A 22413-nucleotide genomic window follows, 5' to 3' on the forward strand; every position below is an offset into this window, starting at 1 on the left:
CTGCAATTGGTTTTGATCTTCAGATCACCTTACGACACAGTAAATGATAGCTTCATCTGCAAACAGTCTAAGAGAGCTGCTGAAATGGTGTCCTAGATCGTTTATATAAATCCGGTACAGCAGAGTGTCTCTAACCCTTCCCAGGGAAACGTGATAAAGCTTTGTTTCACTCGATGGCTTTCCGTCAATTACTACGATCTGTGATAGGAGCCGAAGCGATAGCAGGCATGCAATTGGACTAGAACTCGCTTTTGAGCAACAATGTTAAAACCCTTCTGGAAATTTAAGAGCATGCAATCAATCTGAGATCCTCTGTCGTTGGCACTCATTACTTCACGTGAATAAAGAGCCAGTTGTTTTGACAACAACATTTTCTGAATCCATGTCAGATATCTGTCAATGACTCTTTACCGTCGAGGTAATTTATTATGTTCGTACACAGTATGTGTTCCAAAATCCTAATGCAAATGGTCGTCGCTGATACTGGTCTGTAATTTAGCGGATTACTCCTGTTTCCCTTCTTGAGTATTGATGTGTCTTGTGCAGCTTTCCAGTCTTTAGGTACGGATCTTTCGTCGAGCGAGCGATTGTATACGATTGCTAAATAGAGAGCCATTGTATCAGCATACTTTGGAAGGAATGTAATTGGTGTTCTACCTGGACCAGAGGCCTTGCCTTCATTAAGCTACTTCGCTAATCCGAGGATGTCTACTTTGAAATTACTCAAGTTGACAGTTGCTATTGATTCGAATTTTGGAATATTTACTGCGTCTTATTCGGTGAAGGAAATTCGAAAAACCGTGTATAGAGACTTTGCTTTAGTGGCACTGTCTTCAGTAACACTACAACTGCTATCATGCAGTGAAAATATTGACTATGTCTTGCCACTGATGTACTTTACTTATGACCAGAACCTCTCTGAATTTTCTGCCAGATGTCGAGACTGAGCCTTGTTGTGGAAAGGAATAAAATCATCTCTCATTGACAGATTTAGAAGTAACTTTGGGTGTGCCCCAGGGAAGTGTGATGGGACGCTTTCTGTTCGTGTTGTATATTAATGACCTTGCGGACAATATTTACAGTAACCTCAGACTTTCTCCAGTTGATACAGTTATCTATAACGAAGTACTGTCTGAAAGGAGCATCACAAATATTCAGTAAGATCTTGATAAGGTATCAAAGAAATGCAGAGTTGGGAGCGTTTTTTAAATGTTCAGAAATGTAAAATGGTGCTCTTCATAAACCCCAAAAACTTGGTATCCGGTGACTCCGATATCAGTGAGCCATAGCTGAAACCGGTGAACTCATAGAAACACCTGGAATTAACAACTTGTGGGGATATGAAATGGAACGATCACGCAGACTCAGTCATTGGTAAAGCGGGTGGCAGACTCCGGTTCTTTGTTGGAATACTACGGAAATGCAGTCTACAAAGGAGAATTGCAGGAGAGACCGAACAGATACAGAGAAGGGCAACATGGATGGTCACAGAATTCCTCGACCCACGAGAGAATGTTGCGATAATGCTGGAAGAACTGAACTAGCAGCAACTTGAAGAAAGATGCAAGCTACCCGTGAAAACTTAGTAAGTTTAAGAAAGTTTAAATGAAGACTCTGGGAACATATTACAGCCCTCTACGTATCACTTCCATAGAGATAGCGAAGGCAATATCAGACCAATTACAACGCACGCAGAGGCATTTACCCGGTCATTATCCTTCGCTCCACATGTGAATGGAACAGAAAAAAGCCCTAATAAGTGTTGCAATGGGACTACCCCCTGTGATGCACTTCACAGTTATTCGCAGAGTCTAGATGTAGATAGGTTTCCAGAAGGAGAAATGGATGCCTCTTTTTTCTGTACTTCGAGAAGTAAAAGAAAAACTGAATGTTTACCCATCTGTAAAGAACATGTTACGTTTAAAGAGCCTTGGTACTTCACATCGTGTGAAAAACTTTTGTGCAGTATTGTGTTTGCAGTTTTAGTAATATTATGTAACGTAGCAATAGTTTAAATTGCTGCGATAATATCTGTTATTTGAAACATATTGTCACGATTAACACTGTCACACTAGTTGTCTGATGCATTCATTCAAAAATCATGTGCTTCTAGACTTCAGCAAATCCTTTGACACTGTCGACTATGATATTTTACTTGTCAGACTTTACAGCCTAAATTTGTCTCCAATTGCAGCGCAGTGGTTTCACTCATAGTTGACGACTCGCGAGAAGTACGTCATGTCAGACACAATGTAGACAAGTAGTATCAGGCGTCTCCCTGGGTTCGGTATCAGGTCCTATACTCTCTTCATTGTATGTAAATGATGTGTCATCAGTTTTTTGCTACTACAAATACCACATGAACGTTGATGGTTTCCAGTTGTTCTCGTATATAAGTGCTAAACCTATAAACTTGATGGCAGCTATCAAGAATCACAATACCAAAAAGTGTGCACGGTCAAAATGGGGGTAGGATGTAGGGTTAAAACTCAATCCATACAAAACCCAAGAGGTACTGGTTCGTCATTATAGGCTCGTTAGCCCGCATATCGGGATTCCTTACCGTCTTTAACTCTTCAACCCTTCAGTAATGAGGCTAGGAGTAGTAACATATGGCAATCGAAATTTGACTGAGCACGTAACTACATTGGGCAAAAAGGCATCAGCATCTCTCTGCGGCATACAAAAGTGTGAAAAGCTCTTCCCTCTTGACCTGGAAAAGAAACTTTTACAAACACTTGCACTTCTAGTTATTGATTGCAGCGATGTTATTCTGCGAAGCCTTCCTCAGGAGAGCTCACTGCGCCTGGAACTGGTTTTTAGTGACTGTGTTCATTATATCTGTAATGTTTGGCTCTTTGATCACATTTTACCCCTATCATATGTACAGCTATGCTGGCTCCGCAGACATGGTGCAGAGATTTCCACACCCTTTTTCTTTCCTATTATCTTATCAATGAAATGTGTCCCTCACATCTCTCCTCGACCTTAACTCTCCCATCTGAACAACATGGCGGAGACACCAGTTCCCATTAGAGCAAAATCCTTTCTGTCCCACTCCATCGTTTAGCCACTTGATCGAAGTCCTCAATAGCAGGAACCCGACTCTGGAATAACCTCTAGCATTATATTGAAGAACTAAACAACATCTCCAGCTATGCTGGCTGCATGAAGACAAACGCAGAGGTTTCCACACCCCTTGGCTTCGCTACTGTTTTATCAATGAACAGTGTCTCTCATACCTCATCTCAATCTTAATAACGCTTGCCCCAACAACACGGCAGGAATACCTGGTCCTATCAGAGCAAGATCCTTCCTGTCCCACTCCATGATTGAGTGACTTTCTCGAAGTCCTCACTGGCAGGAATCCGACTCTGAAATAATCTCCCAAATTATATTAAAGAACTGAAGACAGAAGACGGTTAATGATATATCTACTAAAGCAACAATAATGACAACCATTATCCCTATAGTCACTAGTTACTCTCATACGTCCATATTTCCAACCTAAGCTCCCTCATTTCCCAGTATTCTTAGCCGATACAGTCATCTTAAATTTTCTTTTCTCCAGAACTCGCTATATCAGAAATTATCTATTTTGCACTCCTATAATTTCTCCTTATACCTGCCACTATTATTATTATTATTATTATTATTATTTTGAGCTTTTCCTCATTACAGAGGCTTATGTCCAACATAATAATTTACTTGGAAATTACAATACAAACAATAAACGTTCTTAAACTATATTTTCAAAATATTCCTCCAGGTGTTTCGATCTTGTGTGTCCTCTTCCTCTGCACCCATTCTCCTCATTGTGTGCTGTACATTTTGGAGCCAGGTGGTCATAGGTCGTCCTCTTCTCCTTCTCCCCTCCAGTTCCCACTCCAGTATCAATTTTGGTATTCTGGTTTTCTCCATTCGTCGTACACGCCGGTACCACTGTAATTTCTTCCTATCCATTACGTCATATATTCTTTTTTTTTATTTCCATTCTCCTTATTATTTAGGCGTTCCTTATCTTTTCTTTCCTGGAGATTCTTGCCGATCTTCTCCAGAGGTCCATCTCTAGAGCTTGTAATTTTTTAATGTGCTTCATGTTAATTGTCCAGGTTTCCGTTCCATACAGAACCACACTCTCTAATATGGATTTGTATATTAATTTTTTTAGTTCTGCTCATTACATTCCTGCTCCATAAGACTGAGTTAAGCATCCCTATGACCCTCCGTCCGCTACTAATTCCTTTATTGATTTCTGACTCTGATTTTCCCTCGATTTCTAAAATGGATCCCAAATAACAGAAAGTGTTTATCTTTTTGATTTTCTTTCCTTCAATGTATAGCTCATCTGAATCATTAGTCAAGTATTCTGTTTTTTGGTAATTAATCTTCAAACCACAAGTTTTGTATGCTATTGCTAGTTGATTGCACATATAGTTAGCATCTTCCCCATCTTGTGCTACGACTACTTGATCATCAGCAAACAATAAATGATGTAGGTAAACTCCATCTCTTATTTCTAATCCCATACTATTACATTTACGAGACCATGTTCTAAGGCTAATATCTATATAGATTTTAAATAATGATGGTGACATGGGACAGCCCTGTAAAAGGCCTTTGGTTGTTCTAAATTTCTGTGAAAGTTTATTAACAACTTTCACTTGGCAAATGTTATCTTTATACATCTGTTGTATTATTTTAATCAAGGAAGGGTTTATGTTTGCCGTATGTAGTGCTCTCCAAAGTAATTTTCTTGGAACAGTATCATACGCTTTTTCTAGATCTATGAAAATTAATCCTATATTTTTTGATTTTTCCCTATATTTCTCCAAAATCTTTCGTAATGTGAAAATATGGTCTACACATGATCTCCCAGCCGTGAATCCACATTGTTCTTCTTGGGTTCTAAAATTTTTTTCCAGTTTGTTTTTAATTACTTTAATTCTTATACCTGCCACTATCATTACTGTTATTATTATCATTATTATTATTTTTACTATCACTATCACTATTAGTGACAGAAACTGCAGTAGTACAAAAACTGGCAGTATTAATTTTATTAGTTCATAGTCAGTATTATTTAATAACAGTGCCACTTCAGATATTCAGATCATTTTAATATTAGTTATCGTATTAAAATTGTTATTTCTTAGGCAGCTATGTTGTAAAAATGGTACTGAATGAGTGAAACTCTGGTCCAATGTAAGAGAGGGCCTTGTGGACCTAATCAGGTCATGTTAAATTAATAAATAAGTGAAATGAATAAAGAATCTGCCTGCCATTTGCACACAGTTGTCCAAGATGCCACTCCAGGCTGGCGTAAAAATGAATGTGCGCAATGGAATATACTGAATTCAAAAATGAAAATTTGGCCCTGTCTGACTATCCCCTGAAGCAGATCTTAGGATCTCTTAATGGTGATATTATTTCCTCCTTGTTGCTCTTTAACAAAGGGCTCAAATGGCTCTGAGCACTATGGGAATTAACATCTGTGGTCCTCAGTCCCCTAGAACTTAGAACTACTTAAACCTAACTAACCTAAGGACATTACACACATTCATGTCCGAGGCAGGATTCGAACCTGCGACCGTAGCGGTCACGGGGTTCCAGGCTGAAGCGCCTAGAACTGCACGGTCACACCGGCGCTCTTTAACATATAAACTAAATAAATGAATGATTGTGTGAACTAGTAAGTTCAAAATGATAAATGTTGATTCTGCTTATACATTTATTGTAGATTAAACCCCTTTAATATATTTCAAATGTTTATATATCAATGTCCAATGGACATAAAGAGATACAAATAAATTTTCTAACTACTATTACTGATCAGTTGCCCAAATCTGCCCGTTTTTATTGCTACGCAATCTAATATAAATAACTTGAGATGACCGACGTCATCTGCGTACCGAACACTAGAAGACACTACGTTCAACGATGATCTACAGTGGTGTGCAATCTCCGTGGAAATAAAACTTAAGTGATCACAGCTGTTTACCTTTAAAGCCCTAATAAACCGAAGCAGTTAGCAATATCACCATATGTACTGTGTCCAGCGCGTCGGAGTGATGTTTCTCGTACACGTCTGCGACGATGGAAGAACTCCAGCCACAAAATAAAAAACTCTTTCAAACACTAGGATGGCAGAAGGCGGCCCTCTAACTAGTATGATCTAATACTGTCTTCTCCTCTCTGTGTTCTACAGACGGGAAACGCGAGCTCGCAGCCACAAGGATGGAATTCAGATAACGTCTCTACATGAGTACAGACAGAGGAAGCGTTCTCAATCACTGAACGCTGCGTACTCAACTTCGACTCCCTTACCGGAGGCGAAGTCCAGAATCATTTAAGTTTGCGACAGTGCAGTGCCCTAACTGTTCTAACTATAAAATCTCCTGAGAGGAAAGGCAGCAAGTCCATCTGTAGCAACAAAAGCCGATACGTCAAACACAGGCACTCAAAACGGAGGACCTCTTTCTCTCCAATGCTGGCTTCCCAGCAAAGGTCGGCTCCCCTCCCTTGTAACTGCAGAAGGTGAATCATATTCTCGAAGCAATGGAATATTCTCCCTCTCTACAGATTCTTCCGAACGGCAGCCAAACAGATTTTAGTCTTTTGTCGTCCAGCGCGGAAAGTTTGAGAGGAAATACCTATCCCTGTTAGTTAGGAATTCATACAATGGCACCCTTCTCAGACTAAAAATCCTTGGAAATTACCGAGACTCCATGATTTCTGAAGTAATGCTTCCTTGTTCCTGTCTGCTGCATCCAAGATTTTCAGAGTTTCCTGCTATCCTTCCGGCCTAGCTACAACACCGGCCAGCCGCCACTCTATTGTGCTTCAGCGCTCAGGTTCCCTGACCGTCCGTCTAGGGCTACTTCCTCTCTTAAGTACGACTAACACACCTGTACGGGCTTTTCCACCCAGGGCCGAGTTACGCCTGCCTTTTCATTCCCACTGGCGTTCCAACCTCTGTTACAATAGGCTACCATTCATTACGCCGTTTTGATAATAGACACGATCCATTACCTTTCATGAAATAAGCGTTAACAACTATTTACTAGGTGTACGTGACAATTTCAGTCTTCTCTAAATATTCAAGTATATGATGTAGAACCTATCAAATGATACCTAATACCGGTTGTAGATCACAGCATAGAATGTATATGAGTGCTTGTATAGTGCGAAATTATAGCCACCTTTCTGTATGTGCAGGTCTTCTATATTACGAAAATATGATTCACATTACTATTCGTGTCAGCTAGGCAGACAAAATCTGGATATAATTTTTATCGTATCCGAAGTGTTGTGTGTAATGTGTGCTTGAGGACACGTACATCGATTACTGTTTCAGACTTCAACAAATGAACTGTTTATAACCCCGAACGAAGTTCCCGTCGATGTCACAGTATGTCGTCCGCGCACAATTGATTCCTGATTCCAAGCGGAGATAGACACTATTGCCCCACTAATAATTCCGGCAGCCTATGAAATCTGACCTCAATATCGAGACAGAAGCCACACCACATTTTTTATTCATAAGGAGCAGGCGCCGGCGACGGCGACTATTCCTGGAAATGGCGATCGCTTCATCCGGAGGGAATTGTTTATCCCAGGAATCTACCAGTTTCATTTCCGCTCTCTTTATGTAACTTTTATGGTAGGATGGAGTAGCAGATCATGGACTAATGGACTCTGCTCATGATTTTTGTACTGGGTAGGCTGGTAATAATGGAGTAGAGACAGTGGATACACATTGACGTTAGAAGTCTTTTGGGTACTGAAGTGCTTTGTCAGTCACATTTTTTTTTTTTTTTTTTTTTGCCTTTTTTATATAAGTCTGGGCTGTTATCTGTTTCGAACGTCTGTTCATCCTCGGATGCCACTATACTTTACCGTAGATTAACGGATAATAATAAAGAATTCTCCAGTGCCAACCTGTACGCGTCCACTCGAGAGAAATGTTGTGTGGCGTTAGTTAAGCTGAAGACCTAGTTTAATGACACATATTCTGAGATTCTGCATTATCTAATAATGCAGACTGTCCCATTTCGTACGAGACCATTGAATGACTGTCTTATCGTCAGATGAAATTTCCAAGTCGGTTGTAGTGAAATGATTCAAAGGTAGAGAACTAGTGTAATGGCTTATTGTGGAACTCAGCGTAGGATATTAACGACGTATCAGTCGCACAGACATGCCAGAACAGACGACCAATCACTGCCCAATCATTAGTTCTTATAACGTATGGCAGACTCACGTAAGGGAGAAAAAATAATATAAATATTCATTCAAGCTAGCTGACATAGGTTCTAGTCAGCAGTGACGAGGACGGCCGTAAGGTGTTCTCATGTCATATGCTAGTTGACATGACAGCCTCCTAAGCACCCACTACTTTGTAGATAACGAGTAGACAGAAGTTTGGCTGGATTTCGCGTTCAGTCCTTGCAGAACATTTTCTCTATTTAGTTTTATACTGAAACTAATTCGCCATTAGTAACTGTTTTATGACTCTGTTATGAAACGTACGAGTTCTAGAAACTCATCATGACATTTGCGTATTATTTACCATTGCACTTATTATTTGGCCACCGCACACAATAGAAACACCACCACATTAAAAACATCAATTTAGAGTAACCCTAGTTACATTTGTTAGTAAGGGTCGCCTAAACGTAGGAAAGTGTAGGAAGTAGGGTTCAGAAATGGAAGTCAGTCTCACAGTTACCCAACTTTTATTCAGTTTTACATATCAACATGAAATTTTACTGCAATGTTACTGTTAGAAGCGAAAACACAGATAACTAACATGAATAACTGAAGAAAATTATGTGGGACATCGATTAAATCATCAGGAAGAGAGAAATAAGAAGATACATAAGACTAACCTCGTCTAACAAGCTCGCATTTTCAGATTAACAACAGAAATAACACGAAGAACTTCGCTATCTATATGCACAACTGAAATAGTTAAATGCGAGCTGATCAATATAGGGAATCGGAAATGCAACTAACACCCTACGCTACCTGCAATTTTACAAAAGGAGAACATCATCTAACTCAGCAGTCGGCACTGGACGACAGCCAGAAAGTGAATGAATTCTCTGTGATCCATTCTGAGCTGAACACAAAACCTAAGTACTTGGTGGAGGGGCGACAGCACTTGTTGTCAATGCACGTTAACGTGCCTTAAAGACAGAACGACAGAAATAACGTGGAGTTAGTATGAATTTTATCACACTGCAAGGGAAGTGAAACTGCCGTGTACTTCTAGACATCCATGCTGAATAGACCGGGCTTATATCTCAAGTGGAAACTTTAGGGCTTAGGATCTGCTATGTCCGAACGTAGGGATCTGCGCCAGGAAACCGCAACTTTACCGCCACTTCAGAATTTGGCAAGTGGGCTATCCCGAATCGACGGTGGGAGTCTCCCAAGCCTGCCACTCAAGTTTTGAGGCAAGGTTTTCTGCCACAGTGGTCAGTAAACGCGGATGTACCGGAGTTCACTTCTTTATATGGGAATCTTCGATCGTCAACCAAACCTTTGTACTGCCCACTTCTATATCGGACAGTCAGAAACAGTCTGGAAAACTTATTAAAGGTGCTGCAGAGGAGGTTGTGTTTTTGCGCCGTTTCCGAATTATTTAGCATTAAGTTTTCTAATAAAGTCCTCATACGAGGAAATTCAAACAGCCTAGAAGAGTCGGCGCTGCCACATGTGTTCTTCATTTGGTTTCTTGAAACCGAACAAACGTGTCTTTTGCTCACCTAGCTTAAATTTATCACTTCCGAAAAACGCAAATATTACCTGGCAAGGGGCATTTCAACAAGTGGCAACTCACGGAACCACAGAGGTCGCGCGCAGCGACCTGATTGGCTAACTTCACTGCTAAATAACTCGGCGTAACGTATCGAATTTTTTTCTTAACAATTACTTCTCAGCAACACTCCCCTACAACACTGCTGCCAGCTTCTCAGATTCTCTGTGGCAAACCGGTATAAGAAATAAATGTAACTGAACTGATACCGAATCGTTAAGCAATATATACCGGTCATTATAAAATATTTATAATTTTTATCATAGTAATTTGGACACAACACATCAGCATAGTTGCTTACGTACTTTGGATCAGCGACATGTACCACTCTATTACGATATTCTTGTTTTTTTGTTTTCATTGACTTTTATCACCATTATTTAGACATAACAAATCAGCATGTTTGGCGATGTACTTTGGATCCTGACCAATAATACATACTCTGATGAAAATAAAAGGATGATGCTGTTCCACGTGACAATGGTCGTAGGTCGATTATATCGAGGATTCTGTGAAGGGATATCTCCCCTTCTTCAGCTTTACTGCCACCGTAAAACATATTATTTCTGCTCAGGTTGTCTACTGAGGCTACCAAAGATGCAACATTAATAAGAAAATAGTTCTGTCTCTTGTCTGTAATAGCTAAAGACTAACGGAGGGAGATGAAAAATTCCAGCTCTATGCAAGAAATTTATATCGCGGCGTTATAAAACTAGGCCTGGAATGTTGGCTGTGCCCATGTTTTTCCGAAATTAAAGGATAATTTGATGCACTGTATTTTTATATTGGTTATACATTTTTCAAGAGAATTCCTAGAACCGTGAGAAGATACCTGAGTGTCTCCTACGAGTGTCATCCAAATTTAAACAGGAGTTCCGCACTATGGAAACAGAAAGACGCTTAAGGGTTCGGAGCACTAGAGGTTTCCAGCTGCGAGAAAGGGGAATGTGTAATTACGGTACCGATCGAATAGCTGTATGATCCTGCACTAGCTACTGTTTGGCCTGCAGCATCATGAGAACTCGTATAGAACGCAGCTTGCTTTATTCATACGCAATATCTTGCGCCCAGTGGATGCAGGGGAATAAGTAGATAGCAAGTGACTTCCATAGCTGTATGCGTTCGAGACTGTACTACATTATTTCTGAGCTTGATGCTGTTACGAAAAAAAAACCGTCATATGATCGTATCAAGCTCAGGATCATCCACATTATCGGACTGTATGCTGACGATGCTGCTGGCTGCAGCAGAGTATCCTCTTAGGATGATGGTCAAGAAATAGACAAAGAATTGTACAAGATTTGCACTTGGTGTAATGAAAGACAGCTCTCTTTAAATTTGCGTAAATGTCCATCAACGTGTAGAACAAAAAGAAACAAGCCAATAGTATTCGATTAAGAAGTTAGCAGTGCAGTGTATAGAGATAATATTAAGAAGAGATATGAATTCGGACCGTCATGTGTTTACCTTAACAGGTTTTCAGGTCTATGCTTCCAGCTGTGGATATGAAGTTCTGTTCGACGGTACTAATTCTTTCAGGTTGTCACCAAGTGAAATGCAGCTTTCTTCAGCGGGATCGTCGCTATTGGTGTGTTAAAGTGATTTATTGTTCCGTAAATTAACCAGGGATACATTTATCGGAGCACCTGAAAATATATTGTCACTTCTACACTTATAAGTCTCATTTACTGTTATGGAAACTACGGCATTTACACCTGTATGGAGATTTGCCAGTTAATTCCATCGGGTGCGTCCCCACTGGAATTGAGGAAAGCTCGCCCGTCCTGCCGCCAGCAGAGTAACTGGCCAAAGACTGAATAAAATACACACCGTGAAAAAAAAAAAAAAAAATAAAGCCTTGGCTGGTCCCCCCCCCCCCCCCCCCCCAGTCTGGAAAAAGGAACCTGTTAAGAAACGTCAGGCACATGCCTCGGATGAGTACAGAAACAAGGAACATCGAAAACGGCTTGCGCACAATGACTTAGTATCTGAAACGCGGAGCACAGAACTTTGGTTGCTGTGTGGCTCTTAACATTCTGTGAGAAGAGCTCAACAGATATGAAATGGATTTTGATGCACTACAAGAAACAAGACACCCAGGAAACGAAGACTGGAAACAGACCAGCACATTCTACATTACAGAAGATCGGAAGATGGATAATTCCAAAACGGAGTAGCTTTTATGGTCACTAAAAGAACAGTAGCGGCAGTAATTGATTTTCAGCCGATTGATGATAGGATAGGTGTCATAAGACAAAGAGGTAGTTTCACAAGTATCACAATAATTACGTTACATGGCCCAAATGAAATAGCGGAAGACGATAAGAAAGAGTGTTTATATGAAATACATGACGAGATAGTCGGTAAGAGACCAACACGTGACATAAAGCTAACTATCGGAGACACCAACGCTCAAGTCGGAAGAGAGCATCTGGAAGGGAATAGCTGGGATAGAAAGGTTGCTCTGTGAAAGTATTGATAATGAAGCGAGATTTTTTAACTGTACAAGCACACGTCAACCTAAGGATTTTAACAACACTCATTCCTCGTAAGGATATTCACAAGTCAACCTGGGTATCAGCAGACAGAAGAACAAAAGACCAAATAAGCCATGTACTGGCAGAACAAACGCACAAAAGCAGTGTAATGAATGGGAAAATTAGGAGGAGAGCTGAGGGAGGCACATAGTACTTGTTAGGTATGACAGTGGTACGACAAATATAGAAAAGCCAAGTGGAGGGAATAGCATTAAAGAATGGAATATAAGGGCAAACTGAAAGATAGTAAAGTGGCACGGGAATTTGTCACTAAGCTTCAATACTGATTTGAGTTTCCAGCAATAGACATCAACCTCGACATGGCCATTGGGAAATGACATGGCCATTGTGAAAAGATAAAAACAAATGTGGTAACACCAGCAGTGGAAACGTGAGGAAAAAGGAGAAGCAGAAGGAAAACTCGTTCGTTCTCGGAAGAATGTGAGTAAAACGTGAAAGAAAGAAATCAAAGGAGAAATACCTGCAGGAACATTTCAGGCAATCAAAGAATCATATAAAAATACTAAAAGGGAAACCAAGAAACTTATCAGAAGGAAAAAATGAGAATATGTCGAAAGTCCAGTTAAAAAAGCAGAAGAGGATAAACTGCAGGGAATGGAACAGATGGAGTGCTACAGATTTTTCAGGTCAATTACAATATTCAGAAAAGAATGCGTATCACGGATGTATGGCATTAAAGATAAGAATGGCAATACAATTTTGGGAAGAACAGCAGGTATGGAGATTTGGAAGAAATATGCTGAGGAGCTTTTAAATGTTGAAGATAGAAACACAGAAATGAATGAATAACACAAATATCAGAGCGTAGAGCACTTAGTTGCACCGCGAACACTGAAAAAGACAGTAGCAGCAATTAAAGTATAAAAACAACAAACTTCCAGCGAATTACAGCTGAACTACTTAAAAAATGAGCAGATACAAATGAGAAATAAGTATACAGACTCGTTAACGACATTTATAACGAAGAAAGAATGCTATCTGAGTAAAAAGAGCGAGAAACAAGAATGCATAAATTAGAGGCATGTCATTAATTTGCACGGCCTGCAAATTGTTCTTCAAGGTTCTGCAGAAACATTGGAACCATATTTACAAGAGAAAACAGATGGGAAGCAAGCATGATTTATGAAGAATCGATTCACCTCTGATCAAATATTTGTACTGAAAGATACCATATGAAAATACCAGGAATACAGCAACATTGTTTCATGATTTTAAGGAAGGCTACTACAGCCTAAAGAGAGAAAATGCGGAAGTTTGGAATATCAAAGAAGATTACAAATCAGCAAGACTCAAAAGGAATAATGAAAATGGATGGAGAATATTCCATGGCGTTTGACATAAGAACAGGAGTCAGGAGATTTAATATCACTGCTATTGTTGAATATAATTATTCAGGGAGCACTGGATGCAACAAGTATCCAGTGGAGCAGAGAAGGGAATTAACATAAGAATAAAAACGAATGTACTGGTCTTTGCCAATAATGTAGCGTTAATCACTGAAAATGCAGACGACAGAAAAATACTGATAACGAAGTTATTTCAAAAAGCAAAGGGAGCTGGACTATATGTAATGTCGAGAGAGCAATATTAATGAGGTAGAAAGAAATTACAAGACAAAAGCCGCAAAGACATAGAGGCTATATGACTGCGTGGTATCTATTCTGTCGGATACGTCGGAAAGAACAGACGCCACAGATTCATATAATTGTATCGCCTAGCTGGGCAGTGGATCCACCTCCTTCAGTGCGGATACGCAAATTCGTCCATCTCCTAAGACAGCATTAGAGTAGCGAACATGGTGTGAATTCACAGGGACTGCGGATAGGTCGTGCTCGGTGGTAGTGTAGATCGGCCGTGAGGCGTACCGAGGTAGTCCGTGCAACTGCGAAAACTGTATCCCATACGGCGCAGTGGTTAACGCACCTGCCTACTAAGCAGGAGATCCCGGGTTCGAATCCCGGTCCGTTACACATTTTCGCTCGTCGCCACTGACTGCGCTTTATGTTCCGCTGCAGCTAACAGAAGTGATCCCCTTCAATTTAGACATACAGACTAAAGACCACGAGTTTGAAGAAGGAGAAGAATTTAAATACCTGGAGCTGTAGTGAATGAAAGAAACGATGAGAAACAAGAAATGGAAACAATGAAAAAAGCGGGATCCAGAGCACCATATTTACTTAAGAAATTACCATCGTCCAAAGTTTTATCAAGCAAAATAAGGATATATAAAACTATAATCCGGCCTGTACTCCTATATGGGATGGAAACAAGGGAATGGATAGATGTACAGAGAGAAGTCAAAGAAATTGAGGTGGGCTGGGCATGTCTCTAGAAGAGAGGAGGGGTAAAGATTGAGAAAAGTGTCAGAGACGAAACCTGAAGGGCGAAGACCTTGAGGCAGACTGAAAATAAGATGGAGAGACTAAGTGGCCAGCGATCTTCAAATACTTGGAGCGAGGGAAGAAGATGCCAGGGGCAGAATGCTGCGGAGGAGGCTGCTTGACGGGGCCAAAAACCGAGTGGGCTAGGAGAGTAAGAACAAGAGTAAGTAAGTACAGCCGTACAAAGAAAGCATAATTACATTCGTGCAACTGAGTCTGCTTTCAGACACATACTGTCGTTTTTGACGTATGTATCACCACTCCCTATACGCTTTTACCAACTGCGAAAAAAGATCCCTCTCGCTGTGCTCATAAAAACCTGAAGCGGCTCAGACTAGCGACTTTGTTACAACTTTGACAACAGCATCTGAGTCTGAAAAATGATGACCACGTAATCCATCTTTCATAGAGCCAAAGCGGCTGAAGGGTGCCAGCGATATATACAGTACCGCTGATACATCTCTAAAATAAGGTGTCACATAACCAGTGTTCTAAAGAAAAGGAAGATAAATTGAAAATTATATCAGATAACAAACCATATATACTACAACCAACCGTTATTCTCCAAGAACACTAACGCACTAATGGAGTGTAATGGAAACGAAGACACAGAGACAGAACCACCATAGCGCATGGATGTCAGACCCATCTGACATAACCTGATAATGCTTATTTTGGCGAAAGTTGTATATTGTAACCAACGAAACTATGACATAGCAGCGTTTTTGGAATCGTAGTTAAATAATTTTCATTCAATCATTTTTTTTTCAAACTACTGTGAGCATCTGCGGGATTAATCTCGAACACCCTTTGATGTGTACCGTAATAGTGGAACGTCCCACTACCGCTGGTATATGCCCTTGGAAAACAGAACCAACGGGACATAAACGGGAAAATTAAAACAAAACTAGAGCTGCAGCAACATAAGCTGGTTCGGACAGTGAAGCACCAACGAACCCTCGTAAATAAGACTGAATAACAGCCTCCAGCCACTGTTTGATCCGCTACGCAGCGTCAAACTTTTCACGGCTCCAAAACCGACGATTCATACGGTTTATTTAGAAGCCTTCCGAGGTCGGACCACATGCTGGAAAATAATTCACCATCAGTAAACATACACTGCCTCCAAATGATTTCTAGAAACTTCATCTGATAATCTCCACAAAGTCAAAGCAGAGCAAGAGTTCAAAGATAAAGGGTCACAAAAAACCATGGATACTTATCTGTGTGTTGATGAATAAAGCCACTTGTTTTGTTATCCTAAGTTATTGCTTTTTCCGCAGTCACAGTGTTCGTGACTTAATGGTCGAGACTGGTTCCAACTAGGTGGGACGTAAACTGATTTCGAAGTATGTACCATGGGAGTGCCTCACTATTACGTCCGGATATAGACCAATAAGTGGCGGATCTGCAGTGCTTTCTAAACCTCCGATACTGCCTTTTTGTTGTTGTTGTTGTTTGTTTGGAGGGAAGAGACCAAACAGCGAGGTCATCGGTCTCATCGGATGAGGGAGGGATGGGGAAGGAAGTCGGCCGTGCCCTTTCAAAGGTACCATCCCAGCATTTGCTTGGATCGATTTAGGAAAATCACGGAAAACCTAAATCAGGATGGCCGGACGCGGGGTTGAACCGTCGTCCTCCCGAATGCGAGTCCAGTGTGCTAACCACTGCGCCACCTCTCTCGGTATACTGCCTTGCAAATGGCTCTGAGCACTATGGGACTTAAAATCTGCGGTCATCAGTCCCCTAGAACTTAGAACTGCTTAAACCTAACTAATCTAAGGACATCACACAGATCCATGCCCGAGGCAGAATTCGAACTTGCGACTGTAGCGAGGCTGCCCTGCAAAAGCCCTAGCCGACGTGTCACAATCCATTATGAGTATGCATCAAACAAGAAGGTCCATGAACGACAAGTGAGGACCTCAAAAACGATGTTAAGGAGTTGTGATTTCGTAGGCTTTTCTGGCGTAGTAATTCTTGAAAGTCTCTTCGGGTTTGCTGCCGGATCCTAAAATCAACTCGATTCAATATTTTGGCGAACCAACTGTTCGCCATCTTCAGGAGAATGCTACTTCTGCTGATGAGTCCGGCTGAGAACTGTTCTCAGTGGAACTAATCAGCAGAAGCAGCATTCTCCTGAAGATGGCGAACAGATGGATCGCCGAAATATTGAACCGAGTTGATTCTAGGATCCGGCAGCAAATCCGTAGAGACTTTTAAGATGTTAATGATTTATTTGGTTACTGTGGAGATAGTCACATTGATCCTATATACGAATGAAAATGGGCTATGAAAATGACAGTGTGCACAAAGGCTGCCTAGACGACATGGTGATTTGTCGACATACTTACCTGTGTACTCAGTTGTTTTCACAGACTTGCTATTGAAGAGGCACATTTTAAACATACACAGCTGTTCATTAAAACTGCGTCGCCAGAAAAGATAGCATACAACGAAATTTAATTTACTGTGCGTATACACAGGATGTTCCGAAACTATTCGTTCATATTAATTCCGGAAGTAGAGAACATTGAAACAAATGTACTTTGATAAGAAACATATGTCTCTGAAGTCAGCTTGTAATGTTAGGGAATTTGGTTAGCGGTGCTGACGTAAGCTGTTAGGTTTGTGTCGCTGACTGGGAATGTAAATACTCACAAGGCGCATGAGTGGTACATGTGGTCACATGTGAATCCACGAGGTAGTCGACCTCGTGCTCATCAACAGCGAACCTGTGTTAATGCGTCGAGCAGCATTCTCTGTAATAGGGTGATTTGGACCATACGTTATTCCATTCCGCCTCAATGGACGGAGATGTCCTTTGAAGTATAAATTTTGCCAGAACTGCTGGAAGACGTACCTCTGAAGGTTAGACGAAGACTGTACTTCCAACGCCGGCCGCTGTGCCCGAGCGGTTCTAGGCGCTTCAGTCCGGAACCACGCTGCTGCTACGGTCGCAGGTTCGAGTCCTGCCTCGGGCATGGATGTGTGTGATATCCTTAGGTTGGTTAGGTTTAAGTAGTTCCAAGTCTAGGGGACTGATGACCTCAGATGTTAAGTCCCGTACTGCTTGGAGCCTTTTTTTTTTTTTTTGCACCACCGATGGGGCGCCAGTCCATTTCAGCATTTCAGCACTGCTGTGAGGAATCATCTTCGTGAATCGATGGAGGCCCTATGGCCTGGCCACCTATCTGACCTCATGTGTGTGGATTTCCTCCTCTGAGGGCAAATGAAGCAGACGGTGTGTGAAACATTTGTGGAAACAGAAGAAGACCTCGTCGATAGAATTGTCGTCGCTGTTGATACCATACTGGACATGCCAGGAGTCTTCGAATGTACACGACAGTTAATGGTCCGACGATGTAGTGCGTGCATGCGGGGCAATGGTGGAACATTCGAGCAGCTCCTGTGGACACTGGTGTAATGAGCATGTTAAGCTACTTCCTTCCGTGTAAATCGTACCTAGCATCAGGAATTACCGACAGGAACCATATGTACCATAACTAAATATATTTGTTTAGATGTTCTCTACCTCTTGTATTAAATTGAAAGAGCAGTTTCGGAACACCCTTCGTACAATCTCGCAATCCAGCACTCTCTTGGAACCGATGCCCTAGCAGTTGTTCCCTTCCCCTACCCCACCCCTTTTTAAACCAATCAACCAAGGTCATTTTATTGCCAACTGATGTGACCAGCAGTCCATCAGTGTAGAAGTATGAGATACATTCAGACGAAATGAGACAAGCATGTCAAAGTAAAGGTTGTCCAGACAGTCTAATCGATACACTGTTTAATGCCTCCCTTCCTCTCCCCCTCCCCCCAGCCATCCCCTCTGACGGCAACGCCGGCGTGTATTCTCACTTTCAGATGATAACAAAGACACTGAATGGCATCCTGCAATAGACTGTCCCAAGCATCTTGCGTCTTACTTGCAATCCCGCAATGGCTCTTGCACGCTTTGGAGAACGATAAGTCCCCACTACATCATGTCCCATAGGTGTTCAGTTAGCGAGAGATCTGGTGATCTTGCTAGTCAGGGCAGTTGTTTTACACCATGAAGAGGACGTAGCTTTACAGTAGACGTAAACGTGCACTGTTCTGTTGAAAAACCACATCAGCTTCCCGACGAAGGAATGGCAGTACCACTGGGTAACAACCTGTGGCACTGGATACTTTATCCTGCAGAAACACCAAGTGAGTTCACCATGAAGCCTGGGGTGGGACCTGTGTGTCACAGGAATAGGCAGCTCACGAGGTCTACGCCAGGTGCGTACGTCATACAGAGAGAAATTACTCTAATTACTGACAACAAAACGCCTATTCAACTCTCCAGTCGACTCTATCATGACACCACAGCAGCCATGCCTGATGGTGTCACGGTGTTATTGGTAGATTGCCCAGAGGCACACGTCATCTTAGTCCGGGTCCCTGCTGACACAGCAGGTGCAACGTGTGTCCAGATTTCTTATCTGGATGATGTTCGGTCGGCCACTGCTGCTACCATAAGGCGTCGATTTTGGAATGCACCTGTACTATGATGACCAGAACCTGGTCTACAGGTGTGGGAATTTACCACAGGACACTGCTGGAAGCAGTGACTCACCACCTATAGATTGTGCCCAACGTACGTAATAGTCCTTCGATATGGCCACCCAGCTTCATGCAGATCAATAAGTTGCCCCGTTCAAATGGCTCATGCTGTTCAAAAGAAATACTTACTCGTTGGTGAGGTTTGGTTGTGGCCTACTGCAGAGTCTTGAACCATAGGAATGGATTGAGGGAGGGATGTTGTTTGGTGGCGGTATCCTCTTTCTATACTCAACTGCACACATGTATTCACAAGGTGCTTTATTTACATAAACAGGAAGCTACTTAAATAAAGTCCATCAGTTGTGGTACAAGCTCTTCCGCAGTAGTCCACGTTAACCTTACTGCCGGTGAAGTACAAGTCCCGCTATGTCATGAATGATGGACGCCAAAATGGAGTGCGGATAGGTGTGTCAGTGACTGAGCGACTTTTCTAGTGACTGTGACTGAGACAGACTGAGACTGGCTCCTCCGGTCAGCGGTGGTGATCTAAATACTTGCGGTTGAGAGGGCACCGGCGGCGTGTTGCTGGCGAGCCTGTCTTTGGCCTCTCTCCTGATACGCTAGCTTGATCCAGCACCTGCTATTGACATTCTTGCTACAACTCTGCTGACCAGTGTGGTGGCAACAGCTTACGCCGTCACACCCACAATGAATGTTGCAAACACTGTTCACCTCTAAACTCAACACAGTTACTGCCTGCACTGTTGAAACACACAGTACACAGCGCCTCTGATCGCCGGTGACTGTGGGAAATGAATCATCACTTATTACACCCAGGCGCCAATGGACACAGTCCTTGAGTGTGCTGCTTTTTTTCTGGCACAGTAGTAGGAAACACACGATTGAATTTTTAGATGATTTTGGGGTGTAAGGGATGTGAAATTCAGCACACAGAGCAGCCACGTCTGGCAGCAACAACGGCTTTATTCAGACTACACATCGAGTCGACATGAATTTCAGCAACAAAGCGGGTAAGTCATTCTTTGCTGCTTGAACTATGTGCTACAGTTCATCAATCATAAAGGTCGGTGTGTGGTGGTATGCAAGTCTCTGAGCAACCCACGACTATGTATTTTAAACTGTTGAGTGACGTGGACGATGTGTTCACCGGGACGACACTCCCACACCATTGAATCAGGATAGCAAAGATATCATGGGGTCTTGTGTCATTTTGTTGAAGGAAAGCGTCACGTATATCTCGAAAACGGGGCATATTTCACATCCACTGGTGTTGCCACGTCAGAAATTCAACGGATTCTACCCAAATTATTGCTTATTAGAATCTGGCAACGTTCGTCCTTCTAGAAGCCTCCACACATCTACATCTACGTCGATACTCTGAAAATCACATTTAAGTGTCTGGCACAGGGTTCATCGAACCACCTTCACAGTTCTCCATTATTCCAATCGCGTATAGCGCGCGGAAAGAACGAACACCTATATCGTTCCGTAGGAGCTCTGATTTCCCTTATTTTATCATCGTGATCGTTTCTCCCTATGCAGATCGGTGTCAACAAAATATTTTCACATTCACGGAGAAAGTTTATGATTGGAATTTCGTGAGAAGATTGCTTCTCAACGAGAAACGGCTTTGTTTTAATGTTGTCAATCCCAAATTCTGTATCATTTCAGTGACACTCTCTCCCCTATTTCACGATCATACAAAACGAGCTGCCCTTCTTTGAACTTTCTCGATGTACTCCTTCAATCCTATCTGGTAAGGATCTCACACCGCGCACACATGGAGAGGTACGCTGTGATCAAGTATATGGAATCCGAATTCGTGCCAAAAGACGAAGTGGTGCCATCCCATTGTCCACTGTTATACTACCATTGTTGGCGTCCCCTTCACTGTTGCTGCATCAAGAGGAGCTATGAAATTTGTCGCCTTGCCAACAGTCTTCGGTGCTCTGTCTGCATGGACAGTTGTCTCACAGCAAACTTCTCCTGACCTAAGATGGGTATCGTGATTGTCTGATTGCTTGACCGAGCAAACAGTATCAGCCCTCTCGGGCGCTAGTCGCATGGGGTCATTGAGATCATGAATGACGTTCACTATGGCCGTCATGAACCCATCAATTCCATAATTTCATTCTACCAGTGACACACACAAGGAACGCAGAGTAAATTATTTGTACACAAGGAATACGAAGTGTAATATTTATACACAAGGAATGTGAAATGGAACCCTCTCATGCTACACGGTGGTTTCAGAATGTCATACTATCCACCAAAGCCAGGTGCAAATTACATAGTCGATCTTGAATGCAGCTTACGCGAGCACTGCTTCTAGTACAACTGTTATCAATTTGATTAACTCTTATATTGTAAATATGACTCATTGTCTTTGTGCCGATTGGTTTCTTCTCCACCGGCCGCAGACTCTAACGTGCATGAAATAAACAGTGCGAAATGGAGTGGCAAATGGGAATGTCTCAACGCTGCTAACATCAAAACTGAAAAATAATAGGTTGCCACCTGATTTTCTCTATCCATTAAATCACAAAATCAAGAAAAAATTTCTATTCACGAAATCATAAAATCCGGAAAAAGATTTCTAGAGGGACTGTAACATCAGTGATCACAGCAAAGCTCCCAGACGCTAGTCAGAATTTCTCGACCAGCGTAATGAGCTAGAAAATACTTCACACGCTCTTAAGATCAACACGAGATCGCACATGCACATTTTACAAGGTGATTTTTAACAAATCCTCTAAGGGAACGTAACTGGTTGATCTTGTCCACCAATGATTATGAACATTAACTGAAATTTGGAGTGAGATTCTGAATATGAACTGAGTGTCCTCGAAATTATTATTAAATGCAGTAGAGTCAGAATCACAGCTGGCGACGTACATCAATATTCAAACAATAATTAAAGGCACGCTTCTTGGAGCCAAGTCTCACAGGTGAATCACCGCTGTCTCTATAGGTCCCAGGACGATACGGCTTCTAGACACTCCGTCGTTCTCACGGTCTGAGACGGCCTTTCCACACTGTACATTAAAGCTTAATAATAAAATGTAATAAAACAATTCCCGGCCAAGAAAATTCTACT

The sequence above is a fragment of the Schistocerca piceifrons genome, chromosome 6 (assembly GCF_021461385.2).
Source record: "Schistocerca piceifrons isolate TAMUIC-IGC-003096 chromosome 6, iqSchPice1.1, whole genome shotgun sequence".
Taxonomy (NCBI): Eukaryota; Metazoa; Arthropoda; class Insecta; order Orthoptera; family Acrididae; genus Schistocerca; species Schistocerca piceifrons.